Below are 15,432 nucleotides of genomic sequence, written 5' to 3' on the forward strand. Positions count from 1 at the left end.
AAAGATAATGAAGCAACAAATCTGCAAACTAGAAGCAAGTAAAGTTGTAATCGGAAGCCAACATGGATTCGTCAAAAACAGATCATGCCAAACAAATCTTACTTCATTCTATGACAAAGTGGACAAAATTAGTGGACCAACGAAATGTTGTGAAGATAATATACTTGGATTTCAGTAAGGAATTTGACAAAGTAGACCTCAACCTACTTCTTGGTAAGCTAGAAAAATGTAGGATAGACAGCATCACCACCAGATGGATCAGTGGTGGGTTGCAGGTGGTATGCCCCGGTACAAGTGTACCGGAGCCTGCCTGGAGTACTGGGTACCGTTCCAGTACGGTGCTCCAGAGGGCCCACCTGCCTGCCCGAGCTCCTTACCTGTCCCTTAAGCCTTTGGCGCTTCTGTGCACGTGCATGGCACATACAGCGCCTATGCGACGCTCTGCTGAGCAGCTGGAGCGTTGTGGAGGCTTGCGGAGGTGTCGCAGGCAGGTATGATGCATGCACACACTGCACATGTGTGCACACGCATTGCACGCATCCATGTGGGCAATGCCGGGCCCGTTCCAACTGTACCAGTTGGAACGGGATCCAGAACCCACGACTGAGATGGATTTGTAACTGGCTGACAAACCATATTCAATGAGTAGTCCTTAATGGAACTACATAACTACATGGAGGGAAGTAAGCAGTGGAGTACCCTAAGGTTCCATTTTAAGGCCCGGTACTCTAAAATATATTCATAAACTATTTAGATGACAGACTAGAAGGGGAACTCATCAAATTTTCAGATAACATTAAACTGGCAGGAATAGCTATCATCCTAGAAAGTAGGCTCAAGATTCAGATGAATTGAAAACTGGACCCTATCAAACAAAATGAGATTCAGTGTAGAAAAAACTAAGGTTTTACAATTCAGCAAGAAAAATGAAATATACAAGAACATAATATATGTGAAACCTGGCTCAATAGCAGTAACTGTGAGTGGGATCTTGGAGGCCTACTTGACAATCACTTAAATATGAGCCAGCAGTGTGCAGCAGCAGCAACAACAACAACAAAAACCTAATGCAGTCTTTAAGTTGCATTAACACAGGAATAGAATCAAGATCATGTGAAATATTAGTACAACTTTATAAAGCCTTAGTAAGACTACATTTGGAATACTGCATTCTGGTTTGGTGACCACAATATAGAAAAGATGGTGTGACTGTAGAAAGAGCCCATACAAGAGCAACAAAGATGATTAGGGGACTGGCGGCTAAAACATGAACAATTGCAGGAATTGGGTGTGACTAGTCTAGTTAAAAGAAGGATGGAATGACACGAAAGTAATGTTCCAGAATATGGTGACTGCCACATAGAAGAAGTGGTCAACCTATTTCCCAAAACACCAGAAGGCAAGAAAAGAAAAAAATGGATGGAAACTAACCAAGGACAGAAACAATCTAGAACTAAGGAGGAATTTCCTAACCATAAAAACAGTTAACTAGTAGAATGGCTTGCCTTCACTGGAGGCTTTTAAGAAGAAATGAATAACCACTTGTCTGGAATGGTATAGGATGACCTGGTTGAGATCTTATACCTTGGTGTAGAAGACCTCCAAGGCCTCTTCCAACTATGTTATTCTGAATAAATATAACAATATAACAGAATACAGAGTTGGAAGGGACCTTGGAGGTCTTCTAGTCTAATCTCCTGCTCAACCAAGAGACCCTATACCAGTGTTAGCAAACCTTTTTGGCACTGGGTGCCAAAATGGGAGTGCACCCACGCACACACGCATACCAGAAACCGGAAGAGTAGTTGTCCAGTGGGCATGCACATGCTAGGAAAATGATCTTCCGTTCTCTGGCACGCGCATGTGCCCTGGCCAGCTGGTCTTCACGCACACATCCATGTCAGAAACCGGAAGACCAGGTGGCTGGTGTGCATGCATGCACTGAAACCAGAAGGGCAGCTGTGTGCACCACGTGGCTGCTTCTGATTTCCAGCACTCCTGTGCGTGAAGACCCTCCTGGCCGTCACACCAGAACCCGGAAGAGCAACGGTTGATGGTGTGCCTGGAAAGATGGCTCGGGGTGCCACTTCTGGCACGCGTGCCGTAAGTTTGCTATCACAGTCCTCTACTATTCCAGACAAATGGCTATCCATCTCTTCTTAAAAGCCTCCAGTGATGGAACACATACAACTTCTGAAGGCAAACTGTTTCACTGGTTAATTGTTCACATTGCAGATTGCAAACTGAATATGTTAGCTGTGCAGTATAGTTGCAAAAAAAAAAAAAAGAGCAAATCTAGCTTTGAACAGGATCAATGACATACAGTTTCCAACTCACAGGAAGCATTATGTCCTACGGCAGACTTAAGGTTGGAGACCACTGTCCTACGATATTGGTGTGATTCAGTGCAGGGATTATGTCTTGTTTAGTCCTTCAGGAGCTTTAGGGAAAACAGGCTCAGAGAAGGATTAGGAGGAAAATCAAGAGAATGAAAACTAACTTCTATGAAACACCAAAGGAACTGAAACTGTTTAACCTCGGAAGTCTAAAGTGGATGGATGGAATATTAGGACATTATTGGTCAAGGGTGTGAAAGAATATGAAGATTAAGCTCTGTTCCCCATCATTGCAAAGTATAGAATGCAAAGTCATGGGTTCTATTCACAGGAAGATAAATTATAATTGAAGAAACATTGCAAAATAAGTTTGACAACGAAATCTTACAGGGAAAGATAGTTGAGTCTCTTCTTTGATCCTGTTTTTTTTTTTAAATTAACAGCTGGAACAGAAGCTGCTTTAACAAGTAAACTCTTGTTATTTACTCTTGTGGAGTTGTGAGATAACAAACTTCACACTCTTGCTTCAATTAGATAATTTATTTCCCATTTTTGTCTTAGCTAGGAGACCAATACCCATACCCAGATCCTTAGGAATCTAGGTAATTATCATTAATCAGAGGTGGTATTCAGCAGGTTCTGACCAGTTCTGGAGAACTGGTAACAGAAGTTTCGAGTAATTCAGAGAACCGGTAAATACCACCTCTGACTGGCCCCATCCCCATCTATTCTCTGCCTCCAGCTAATCAGGAAGAAAAGGGGTTTTGCAGTAACCTTCCCCAGGAGTGAGTTGGGAGTGTACATTTTACAGTATCCTTCCACTGCCACGCCTACCAAGCCACGCTTACCAAGCCATGCCCACAGAACCAGTAGTAAAAAAGAATTGAATCCCACCACTGCCATTAATATATGACTTTGCATAAAGTAACCAACAACTGGGAGTTGAGGGGGGGGGAGATTTTGGGATTTTGAAGGGCTATAAAACCTCCCCAGTGAAAGCAACTCCTTGGTGAATTGTTTCCATGGAAGACCATCCTTGCTGTTCATGCTCACTGTGGTTGCCTGGGAATGGACGTGTTTCACACTATAAGTATAAGGGCCTTTTAAATAAATCTTCATTTATTGTAAGCATCTTGGTATCATCTTTGGGGTTCGCCTGTTTTGGTATCCAATCCATAAACATAGTAGCCAGCAACAACTCCTTTTCACTAAAGTGTTCTAACAGAGGCTAGACAACCATCAACTGAGATTTGTTCAGTTTAGATTCCTGAATAAACACCATTGATTCCTTGGCTTCTGAATTCTGTGCATCAATATAATATCCAATATCATGTTCAGCCCATGGAATGGCATCTAACAGCAAACACATTCCTCTTTTGATCATACTCTCATCCAGCTTTCCTCTTGATTTCAGAAGCAACAGGGAGGCTGAATGGAAGGAAAAGTTCTCTAGCAAACAGAGAAATGAAAATGTGCACCACCCTTAAATTTCCTTTAATCTTGGAAAAAAATGGTATAACTGCTTCCAAATCTATGTAGGTTTGAAATACAGAAGCTCTATAGAATGCTTTGAAATTAGCTATAGACCAAACAAAATGCCTTGTACATGATGGATTATATTCAGATAATTCAAATTCACAATTCTTAATGGATAATATGCTGAACCAGAAAATTCAGATCCACTAAGAGCAAAGGAATGTGTGGAATTGTAGAATTTCAAACATAAATCAATCTGAAAAAAACTAAAATATTATTTTTAAAGGAATATTGTTCTACATCTATGCATATTTAAGGTAGCTTCAGAGGATATGGTTGCCACAACAATTTTATGAATGGCCTCAGATAATAATAGAAGCAGGAGAGCAAGGAAGCAAGGAAGCCTTCAGGCATTTCCCTCGGTTGGAGGACAGAACTAATTTAGGCACAAAACGGCTAGACCAGACATGTTAAGCCATCTTCACTGAACCATGCAAGGGCAAATAAGCCCCAAGGGACCTCATTCAACCTGCCAAGTTAAAGTCACAGTTTGGCTAGTATGATGTGCAGAATGAACAACTCTGTCCTCTTGGTATTCTTAGTGTGCTGAAAGATACTATCCAATCCTCAGTGTACAATTAAAGTTCACCGGACAATACTGGTAAGGTTTTCTGTTCAGGCAAAAAAATGTTACAGGCTGGTCTTCCACCTTGAGAACATAACAATCTGTGCCGTGTGAATAACAACGATACTGTAATTTTCATGACAATTGTACTTGTTTGTGATAGAATCTCTTCAAAGTCATTTCAGGCCAGCAGATGGCAGCAAAGCTTAGATGGTTGGGGAATATTGCCTAAAATCTTAAGAAAGCTATTAATAGTCTGAGGCTGTCTTGTCCTTTCAAACACTTCTTTTTGTATTTTAATGTAGTGCTGCTAGTATCTCAAATTATTTTTTTTTAAAAAATACAAAAATGTTCCTTTATAGAAATTGGGTTAGAAACTGAAACAGCAATACCCATTGGCTTTTACATAGTGATTATGTGTCATCAAATTGTCGATTCTTAGCATCCACATAGATGTCCCTAACTTAGTTGTGCAGGTCTTCCAATAGCCTTACATCACCACTGTAAGTAAGCCCATCCACCTTGCAGTTGGCCATCCTCTACTTCTCTTTCCTTTTAACTTACCCCTCATTAGAACCTTCTTCAGAGCAATAGGTCTTTACCTAATGTAGGGGTCAGAAACCTGCGGCTCTGGAGCCGCATGTGGCTCTTTTATCCCTCTGCTGCAGCTCCCTGTCACCGGTTGGCTCCACAATTGATAGGATTTTTGATTATGACAGGTAGAGGAAAAATGATGCCATGCTAGGAGGAGGACTCTATGGTGGGGGAACCGGACTTCTGGTCAGCAGAGGAAAAAGGATGCCACACTAGGAGAAGACTCTATTGTGGGGGAACTGGACTTCTGGTCAGCAGAGGAAAAAGGACATCACGCTAGGAGGAGACTCTATGGTGGGGGAACTGGTCTTCCGGTCAGCAGAGGAAAAAGTACATAGCACTAGAAGGAGACTCTATGGTGGGGGAACCGGTCTTCCGGTCAGCAGAGGATAAAGGACATAGCACTAGGAGGAGACTCTATGGTGGGGGAACCGGACTTCCAGTCGGCTCCAGAATTGAATGGGGAGCTTCCGTTTTTGACTTTTGTGACTCTTTGAGGGTTTAAGGTTGCCGACCCCTTACCTAATGTGTCCAAAGGAGGATACTGTAATTGAACCTGGTTGTTTGAGTTTCAGGTGAGAAACTCTGGATTAATGCAATGATCTATTTGTTTGTTACTATAATATCCTCAGGAGTCTTCTCCAAAACCAAAAGCATCAATACAGTACTTTTCCTATCTTGCTTTTTCAAAATCCAACTTTTGCTTCCATAAAATGTCACAGGAAATGTCATGGCTTATATGTTTCTGATGTTTGTAGGGTACAGACACACCACAGCATTTGAATATCTTTTTCAAGGTCTTATGGATGCTCTGTTAAGTGCTATCCAATTGCATATTTCTTGATTGCTTCTTTCTTTATAGTTGAAGGTTGGTCTTAAAAAAAAGTCAGAATCTTTTGACATTTCAATACAAGTCCTATTATAACATTATAGGTATTCCAGTACAATTAGAGGATTAAAGATGTGAGCCTCCTGCCTAATGGAAGAATAATACTGCTTCGGTCAAATTGAAGCCTTGATTTCTGCAGGTAACATGTAATTGGCATCTACCATATTTTTTGGACTATAACACACACACAAAATTATGCATCATAATTTTGAAGAGGTAATTTTTTTTAAAAAGGTTTTGCACTCTGCAGGTCTTCCAAATCCTCGGCATGCCTCGTTTTTTGCAAAAAAACCAAAACAAAACAAAAAAGGGGCATGCAGAGTTTTGGGAGTCTTGTAGAGTGCTCCAGTGGGCTGGGTGGGGGTGGGGGGGACAAGCAAAAATGGCCAGGGTTTTTTTGCTCAATTTTGCCCTCCCCAGTCCCCAGGAGCACTTTGCAAACCTCCCAAACCCTCTGCATGTACATGTTTGCAAAGGGGCGGGGTTTCGGAAGGCCAAAAATGATGTATTTAGTGTATAAGACGCACCCAGATTTTCACCCTCTTTTTTGGGGGGAAAAGGTGCGTCTTATACTCCAAAAATACAGCAAATATTATCTGGAAGGCAGTGAGTTCAGTATGGCTGACATACAGTTTTTAAGAAGAGATTGGAGAGTAAGTTGTCTGAAATAGTATAGAGTCCCCTGCTTGAGCAAGGAGTTGGACTAGAAGACTTTCAAGATCCTTCCAACTCTATTATTCTGTTGATCTTAGTCACCAGTTCTAATTCTGAAAGTCCATCGTCTAATGTTCTTCCAAGTGAGAAGATGATCATGAATCATCTTGTGGCTTCATACTTAAATTTATGTATAAAAATATACATTAAAAAGCTGTTTCCCATTCACAACATGGGACACACTGTACAAATTGACAAAAAGAAGCACAATCTTTGCAAAGAATCCAACTATTGTCAAGTGTCATCACTTATTTTAATTACCAGAATATCCCACTGGAATCAATGAAATGAGAATAGTAAATAATTGAAGAGTAAGAATCTCTACTAGAAATTACTTTTCAGATGTCAGGCACCATGGAGATCTGAGTTCATAATAGGAAAACCTTTCCATTGGAAAAAAAAAAGATGACTGATGTTATTGAACTTTGGATTATATGGGAAAATTTGTATTTTTTCCTTTTGCTAATTACTGTATAGGGACTTGCTAATTTACTAAAGTACATTAGATGTCATACTATATGGGATGAATATTTTTGCAAAGCTTGCAATACAATACAATAGCAGAGTTGGAAGGGACCTTGGAGGTCTTCTAGTCCAACCCCCTGCCTAGGCAGGACAGATGGCTATCCAACATCATCTTAAAGACTTCCAGTGTTGGGGCATTTATAACTTCTGGAGGCAAGCTGTTCCACTGTTTAATTGTTCTAACTATCAGGAAATTTCTCCTCAGTTCTAAGTTGCTTCTCCTTGATTAGTTTCCACCCACTGCTTCTTGTTCTACCCTCAGGTGCCTTGGAAAATAGTTGGACTCCCTCTTCTTTGTGGCAACCCCTGAGATATTGGAACACTGCTATCATGTTTCCCCTAGTCCTTCTTTCTATTAAATTAGACATACCCAGTTCCTGCAACCGTTCTTCATATGTTTTAGTTTAGCTTATTCAAAATTAGGTTAGAAGCATCTATGCAAAGCTTTCCTAAACAAAACAAATGGTAGTCTCTAGTCAGTGGTGGGTTTCAATTTTTTTTAGAAATTCTGTAGGTGTGGCCTGCTTTGTGGGAGTGGCTTGCCAGCCATGTTACTGGGTCGGAGTGGCTTGCTGGCCATGTGACCGAGTGGGAGTGGCTTACCAGCCATGTGACCAGATGGGAGTAGCTTGGCAGTCATGTGACCGGGTAGAAGTGGCTTGGCAGTCATATGACCAGCTGGGAGTGGCCAAGACGATGTCACTGAATTCTTTGCCCCAATGAATGATCTACAAAAAGAAGATATAAAAAAGGAAATTTATTATTTTGTGCACTTACTACCTAAATAAGATTAAAATAAGTACACAAAACAATAAGAGAACTACTTACAGAAGGAAGATGACTGTCCTTGCCAGTCTTCAATATCACCGACTCCAATGAATGGTCTGCACAAAGAAGAGACACAGAAATGAACTCTTCAATTGCATGCACTGCATTAGGACGAACCAAGCACACAAAGCAATAAAGACAGCTACTTACAGAGGGAAGAGACTGCCTTGCTGGTCTTCTGCACCACCACCTCACCACCTTGCTCCAATAACCTACACAAAGAAGAGACACAGAAAGGAAGATTTTAATTGCATGCACTTACACCTTATATAAGAATAACACAGTGAAAGAGATACACTCAAGTACTTACTTATGTTATTGGTTTTCTGGTTGAAGATATTTCCAGATTGTTCTTAGGCTTCCAGACTCCTCATTTGCAGTTTTCTTGGTCTTTACTCGTGGATCATCAGCCGTGTGATGGTGTGCTCTGAGAGCCACTTTTTCACTGCAGGAATTGGGTCCCATCTCTCAACAGGCATGCCAACAATACTTATCATCATCAGATTACTTACGTTTGGAACAATTAGGTGGGTTCTTTGAACATATGAGGTTCATTTTTGAGAACCCCCTTTCCCCCTCTGTGAACTAACAGCAATTGTGCTGACAATATCTCTAGCTTTTCTGATACCATCAGGAATTTTGTACTTGTTTGGATTTTTGAGCACATTTTCAAAAAAAATCTATGTAGTCGTTCAAATTAATTTTGTAATTAAAAATTTCACCAAATTCAATTAATGCTGCCTCTGCTTCTGCCCATGGAACGACTACATCTTCAATGTTCCAGTAATCCGGCTCCAAATATGTGATAAAGTGTAACTTGTTTGTGACTGGCAATTGGCTACCTGTTTTTAGATGGTCGCAATCCATCAGCCTTTTCTTCAAATTGGTGATGATGCTTGACAGAAGGTTTTCACGAAGAAGGGCAACAAATCATTGATTTGGAGCTAAATTTATGTTTTTGAAGGCTTGTGTAGCTAGCATTGGATCAATGTGTTTTTCATAGGCGCCCTTTCCCTGTCTAAGCACTTCAAATACTTTAATTGTTTGCAATACTAATTTTTCGGCCTTGATAATATCTGTGTTTCTCCCCTGCAGGGCATTTGACAGAAGAGAAATCTCATTTAGAATATCGATCATGAGGGCCAAATCCTTCAAAAAATTTAGACTGGAGGGACACAGGGACAACCCAGTCAGCTAGACGCGCCACCACCACCCACACATCCACACCTACTTCGGCCACGCAGTGTACACGAGCCCGCGGCTTTCGCGAAGGCCCCGGGCTCGCATACCATAGGCACCCGCCACCGCCCTGAAAAGATGCTTATGTAATTCTCTTTCTCTCACGCACACTCATATACACGCTCTGTATGTATGTGTGTGTGTGTGCACTCAGAACTGCAGCTCTGAGAAGCAGAGCTAAAATGAAGTACACCTTCTATATATTCTCCCTCATACCTCTGGACTTGATGATACAGAGCCATCTGGATTATCAGCCAATGGTGCATGTATTTTGCATGACTTAAATTCCTTTTGAAACCATTTGAGACAACTTTGAAGAAAAATACACTGGCCCATTTCAGTGTTTTTCAAAGTTTAAGATGTGTAGACTTCTACTCCCAGAATGTCCCAGCCAATTGAAGCTGGAGTTGAAGTTTTCACATCTTGAAATGCCAGATTTAAAAAGCTCTTGTTATCTAGTCCAGTTGTTTTAAAAAAATAATAGGCATGTGTGTTTGTGCAGCTTAAAAATAGTTACTTCCTGTTATTATTTTCTAGTGAACAATTAGGTATTATTTGTTTATTTTCATTTATTTGTTTTACTATTAAATAATCATAGCACACTGTTATCTATCCCTAATAGTTTTAAATCTCCATCCATCCGCTAATTTATCAGTTTGCAAGTGGAGGGAAACTATATAAATGCCAATATTAGGAGTAATGTGCCCTTAAAAATAACAGTAGGGACATAAAAGTAGGGGTAACACATTGTTTTGCTTCCACATTTATTTAGCTTATGGCATAAAATGTCAGGGAAATTTACACATGCTACACACAATGCAGTCCTGACTGCCTAGATTGCCAATTCATTACGTTCGGCACCTACATGCCTATTGTTGGTGCACCACAGTGTGTGTGTGTGAACTAGCTTTACATCAACGGGCAGTTGTTGGCTTTTCCAGGCTCCTCCACCAGTCTTGTCTCTCCTTGTTTCGTGATGCCTCCTGTCCGGCCAGGCCCAATGCCAGTTTCTGCTATCCACACATACAAACACAGATAGAGCTCCCCCCCCCCCCCCGACCGAAGTAGTACCCATTTATCTACTTGCAATATTGCCTGCTTCCGAACTGCTGAGTGGGCAGGAGCTAGGAATCGAGTGAAGGGAGCTTACTCCATCTCACAGAGCCGGACTTGAACTATCGGAGTGCAGACCATTTCTGGCTTCCTCGCAATCCAATATCATTCTGTTCCTTACTTCAGTGATGTAATTCCCTTCTGCCTTATGCTTAAGAATGTTTTGCCACTATTACTGCAGAATTCTGGATGAATTCTGAGAATAGATTAAGAATGATATTCTGAACAATAAGGGAGAGAGAAATTTCTCAATTTTGGCCACAGAAGCTAGATTTAAGATTAGAAAATATATTAGTTTCTAATTAAACCTCTTAGTCTTTGTGGTGTATTACTTTGATTTTTGCAACATCTTTACCAGAGAGGAAGCATTGCACGCCATTTTCTCATATTATTGCTGTTCACACCCAGAGGAGATACAATTCTGTAACAGCATCAACCTCAAATGTGGAATCTGGAAAATACCTTAAGGAAATCTATAAAAATAAGAATTTCAGGAGCACTGCCAATATAGTGTAGTTTCATTCATAAACTGACTTTGAATTTGGCACCATCATTCTCAATAAAGAAAGATTATGGGGGGGGGGAGCAGATTTGCACCCTTTGCTATATTTCAGAAATTTTAATGGTAAATAATCTGGGAGAACAATTGGTTTCTATTTCTGCTAAATATAGTAGTTTTATGCAAACCAGAGGGAAATCCATATAGGGAGAATTGAGCAATGCTAGGTAGAGATTAGCATATCATTCAAAAGAATATTTTCTTTAAGCAGAGTATTAATACTACATATGTGATCAGAGCAGCTGGATGTCCAAGAATAAAAAGCTTTTTTAATCAGTGTTTTACATGATAGGAACATTGGTTAGCACCTCACATCTGTGCAGCATCTACGTTTCCTATCATTTAATCACACTTAGCAATAGTTTTCTACCTCTTTTTTTTCTTTTCAGAAGCAAGAAATAAGCCATTGTCCCAGGAGGCAAGTGAGTGAGGCAACATTTATAATAGCTTCGGGGCTAGTAGAACATTAATTGCATAGTTCTGAAATAGGAACTGACAGATGCTTACTCCTACTGGTAAGAGATAATATATCCGGTCCAAGCAGACAGTATTTGGGGAAATTTCTGCCTCTCGCTTCTCTGGTTCCTGAAGAAAGGCGTCAAATAAATTTGGACAAGGAGCATGGCTTAAGCTTAATTATCTTCCTTCAGTGACACTGAATCTATTCAGAGCTGCAAATCTTTCATGTCAGCCAAGCAAAAATCCACTGCAGTATTCACATGTGCACATGAAATAACAGACAATGCGATTTCCATATACTAACCCAACAAATGCCAGGAGTGTATACGATAATATATGAAATTAGGAAACTTAGTCCATTTTCACTCCACTGGAATAAATGTGGTCCTTTCTTCCATCTTTACCATATAGATAACACGTGGCAACAGTATGACTGTTGAAATACGTAGACTGAATATTGCTCACTGACGCTATGGTTTCTGTCTTTGGATAGCTACACATGAGCTGATTTTAGTCACAATACTTTGGTACTATTGAGCTTAAAATACTTTGGTACTATTGAGCTTAAAATCATATACTTTGAGATCTGCGCAAGATATGATGATAAAGTGTCATGATGCCACCACAGAGGTGGTTGTTGTTAGTCATGAAGTCGTGTCCCACCCATTGCGACTCCATGGACAATGTTTCTCCAGGCCTTCCTGTCCCATACCATCCCCCAGAGTCCATTTAAGATCACGCCTACTGCTTCAGTGACTCCACCCAGCCACCTCATTCCCTGTCATCCGCTTCTTCTTTTGCCCTCAACCTTTCCCAGCATTAGGCTCTTCTCCAGGGAGTTCTTCCTTCTCATTAGGTGGCCAAAGTATTTGAGTTTCATCTTCAGGCTCTGGCCTTCTAAAGAGCAGTCAGGATTGATCTCCTCTAAAAATTAACCAGTTTGATTGCCTTGCAGTCCAAGCGACTCGCAGGAGTCTTCTCCAGCATCATAGTTCAAAGGCCTCAATTCTTTGGCACTCGGCCTTCCTTATGGTATCACAGAGGTAGTATGATATTTATAATTTGCACCTTTTGGGGACAAATTATAAATTATTATTTTGATGGATACGATATTACTTACCTATCTGCAGATGTCCATAGCTGAGAGTCTTTTGTATCCCCATTCATCTAATTGAGATTGACAAACTTTTTTGTGTTTTGCTCTAATCTCTCAAAATTGTGGGAATATTTCTAAACCATAGAAAAGAAACATGGTGAGAAGGGATAAATTGTGTATGTTGTATATAATTCACATATCAAAAACAATAGACTGCTTTAAGATATTAACTCCAGAGTCTACAGTTATCTGCCTCAATGGCCATAGCTTTCTGATGTAAATATACATCAAATATTCATCATGTTATGTTCATCAAATATTTCTTCCTAATTTACTCTCCTCAGTGACTGCTGAATTTCTACCCTTTCGTTTCTTACCATTCTTCATGAATCTAGAAAACTGAAGGTCTATATGGTCAGATGAAAAGTATCCACTGTTTTTGCCCATTTCAGTTTCTAAACTAATGTCAACCTTTGAGGAACACTGGGTTAGAAAACCAGCTCTGGTTGTTGCAAGGTCTAATAACAGAATCTTGAAAACCCTGATACCAAAGAGTATCAAGACAGGACAATCTTGAGTTTCTTTCTCACTTTCTCCTCCCTTCCTTGAGCTAAGCTGGTATTTATCTAATGGCTGTTGTATATCATCTTCAAGACCATCTCTGTACTCTTCTGATACTAATAACTGGATGAGGCTTATATATCAGTATTCAGAAAGTGCGTTAGTTTTACCCAAACTGGTATGACTAATGTTGTTTTAAAATTGATTGCTTTCATTTGACTGGTTTCCTTCAAGTGTCATGGAGAAAATTAGAGCTTTTTGGAGAGAAGAGCACTTTGTGTTTGCTGAGTGCAGTTCTGCTGGGCGTGAAATGTTCCCCATCATCATGAGCAATTTCCATCTCATTACTGAATTGTCCATTTCCATCATATTATTTATGTTTGAAGGAAACATCAGGACTTTAGCTGGATGATGTCAAATATAAACTGATTATCTGCTTGCCCCACCATGTGGCCAAATGGTTTTTGAGTATACAATGAGGAGAGATAGGCATAATAAGAAGAAAGCTTTTAATTTGTATACTGATGTCATTTTGCAGTACATTTCACCAACACTTAAAAAGTATATTAAAGAAGTGGCTGAGCCATATTAATGGATTTATCTGGTCTCCTCTTATTTATTTCAGGTTTTTGGGGGAGAAGAGTTTAAAGGTAATCTCATGTATAAGTGCTAATTCTTGCAAGATCAGAAACAGCCTAAAACTTGATCATCCAATACCAGGAACAAGGAACAGCTGGAAATCATTCGTGCTACTTTCAACAAAGTGAGGCCTCTGGTCAATCACACCATCTCGGCAGGAGACAAAGGTGCTAGAATGTTGAATCTTTATTTCATTCTAAATTGGTCTTTCATCTCATACTTAGCAATCACTAATGTTTTTATCAGTTTCAATGTTCCTTGCAAGAAATTTAATTATATAGCAATAGACTTATATACCGCTTCATAGGCCTTTCAGGCCTCTCTAAGCGGTTTACAGAGAGTCAGCATATTGCCCCCAACAATCTGGGTCCTCATTTTACCCACCTCGGAAGGATGGAAGGCTGAGTCAACCCTGAGCCGGTGAGATTTGAACCGCTGACCTGCTGATCTAGCAGTAGCCTGCAGTGCTGCATTTAACCACTGCGCCACCTTGGCTCTGCGCTATCCTTTGTCTCGAGGGCATATGTGCATTGCTTCTAGTTTTAGTCTCTATTAAGAGAAACATGACATCATGCTTTAAGATTTTGCAAACGTGGTAAACAAATGTTCATAAGGATTCTGACTTGCACTTTAGAAAGCCCTACCAAGGTGTTACACAGGTATTTGCCTGTGAAACCAGCTACCATGTCAGTCCTAGAGCATAAATCAAAATGGCCATAGAAAGACAGTTATTAAAACTACTGAAGAACAAGTGTGATGCAAAAAAGAGGAGAGAATAAGAGTTGGAAAAATCCTAATAAAGAAAGTAAGGCTTGTAGCAGGAGAAGGTAGAATAACACTTCTAGCAATATCACTTAGACTTATATACCGCTTCACAGTGCTTTACAGCCCTTTCTGCGATTTACAGAGTCAGCATATTGCCCCCAACAACCTGAGTCCTCATTTTACCAACCTTGGAAAGCTGGAAGGCTGAGTCAACCTTGAGCCTGATGAGATTCAAACTGCCAAATTGCAGGCAGCCAGCAGGCAGCAGAAGTAGCCTGCAGTACTGCATTCTAACCACTGCACCACCATGGTTCGTATCATGGAAAATATCTGTTAAAAAAAACAACTAGATATAAATTCAGGCTGCTTCACAGCCATGGATTGGGGATGAGACAAAGACAGGGTCATGAGGACATGTCCTTAACTATTAGTAAGGCACCATCAGGCTGCTACTGAAGAAGATGGATGGCTTGGCCCCAAGTTAGTATAGAATAAGAACATGGACATTCCTTGACAAAGGAATCCTGACCCTGGAAAGGATACTGGGTTTTACATGAAAAGCAGGCCAGTATCAAAATCTTTGGCTGATGAACAGATATAGTGTAAATGCATTCATGAATTCTTTTGCAAATCTAATCTCATATGATCAGAGTTTTCTCCTGCTTCCTATTCAGGAAGTTGATAAATGAGGTCTGTTGTATTTTTCCTTATAAAGAAGAGTATAGGAGGTTTTTCTTTTATAGTATGATTGTGACTTGGCACTATTCTGCTTGCTAATCTACAGCAGGGCTGATGTCTTATTGCTACAAATGACAGTGCTTTTCTTCCATCAGAAATGTATTTAAAAAATCAATGCATGACAAGCCAAAGGCTAATATGACAAATACCAACATTAGTTTCAAGCAAGGAAGAAAATTTCTGGTGAGATAAGCAGTTATAAAAATGGATAAATAAATATAAATAAACAATTTTAAAACATCATCCATCATGTTGTGATCATTTGGATTATGGACA

Source organism: Thamnophis sirtalis, unplaced genomic scaffold (assembly GCF_051295495.1).
Source record: "Thamnophis sirtalis isolate CommonGarterSnake01/CBP01778 unplaced genomic scaffold, rThaSir2_p1.2 scaffold_7, whole genome shotgun sequence".
NCBI classification, from domain to species: Eukaryota; Metazoa; Chordata; class Lepidosauria; order Squamata; family Natricidae; genus Thamnophis; species Thamnophis sirtalis.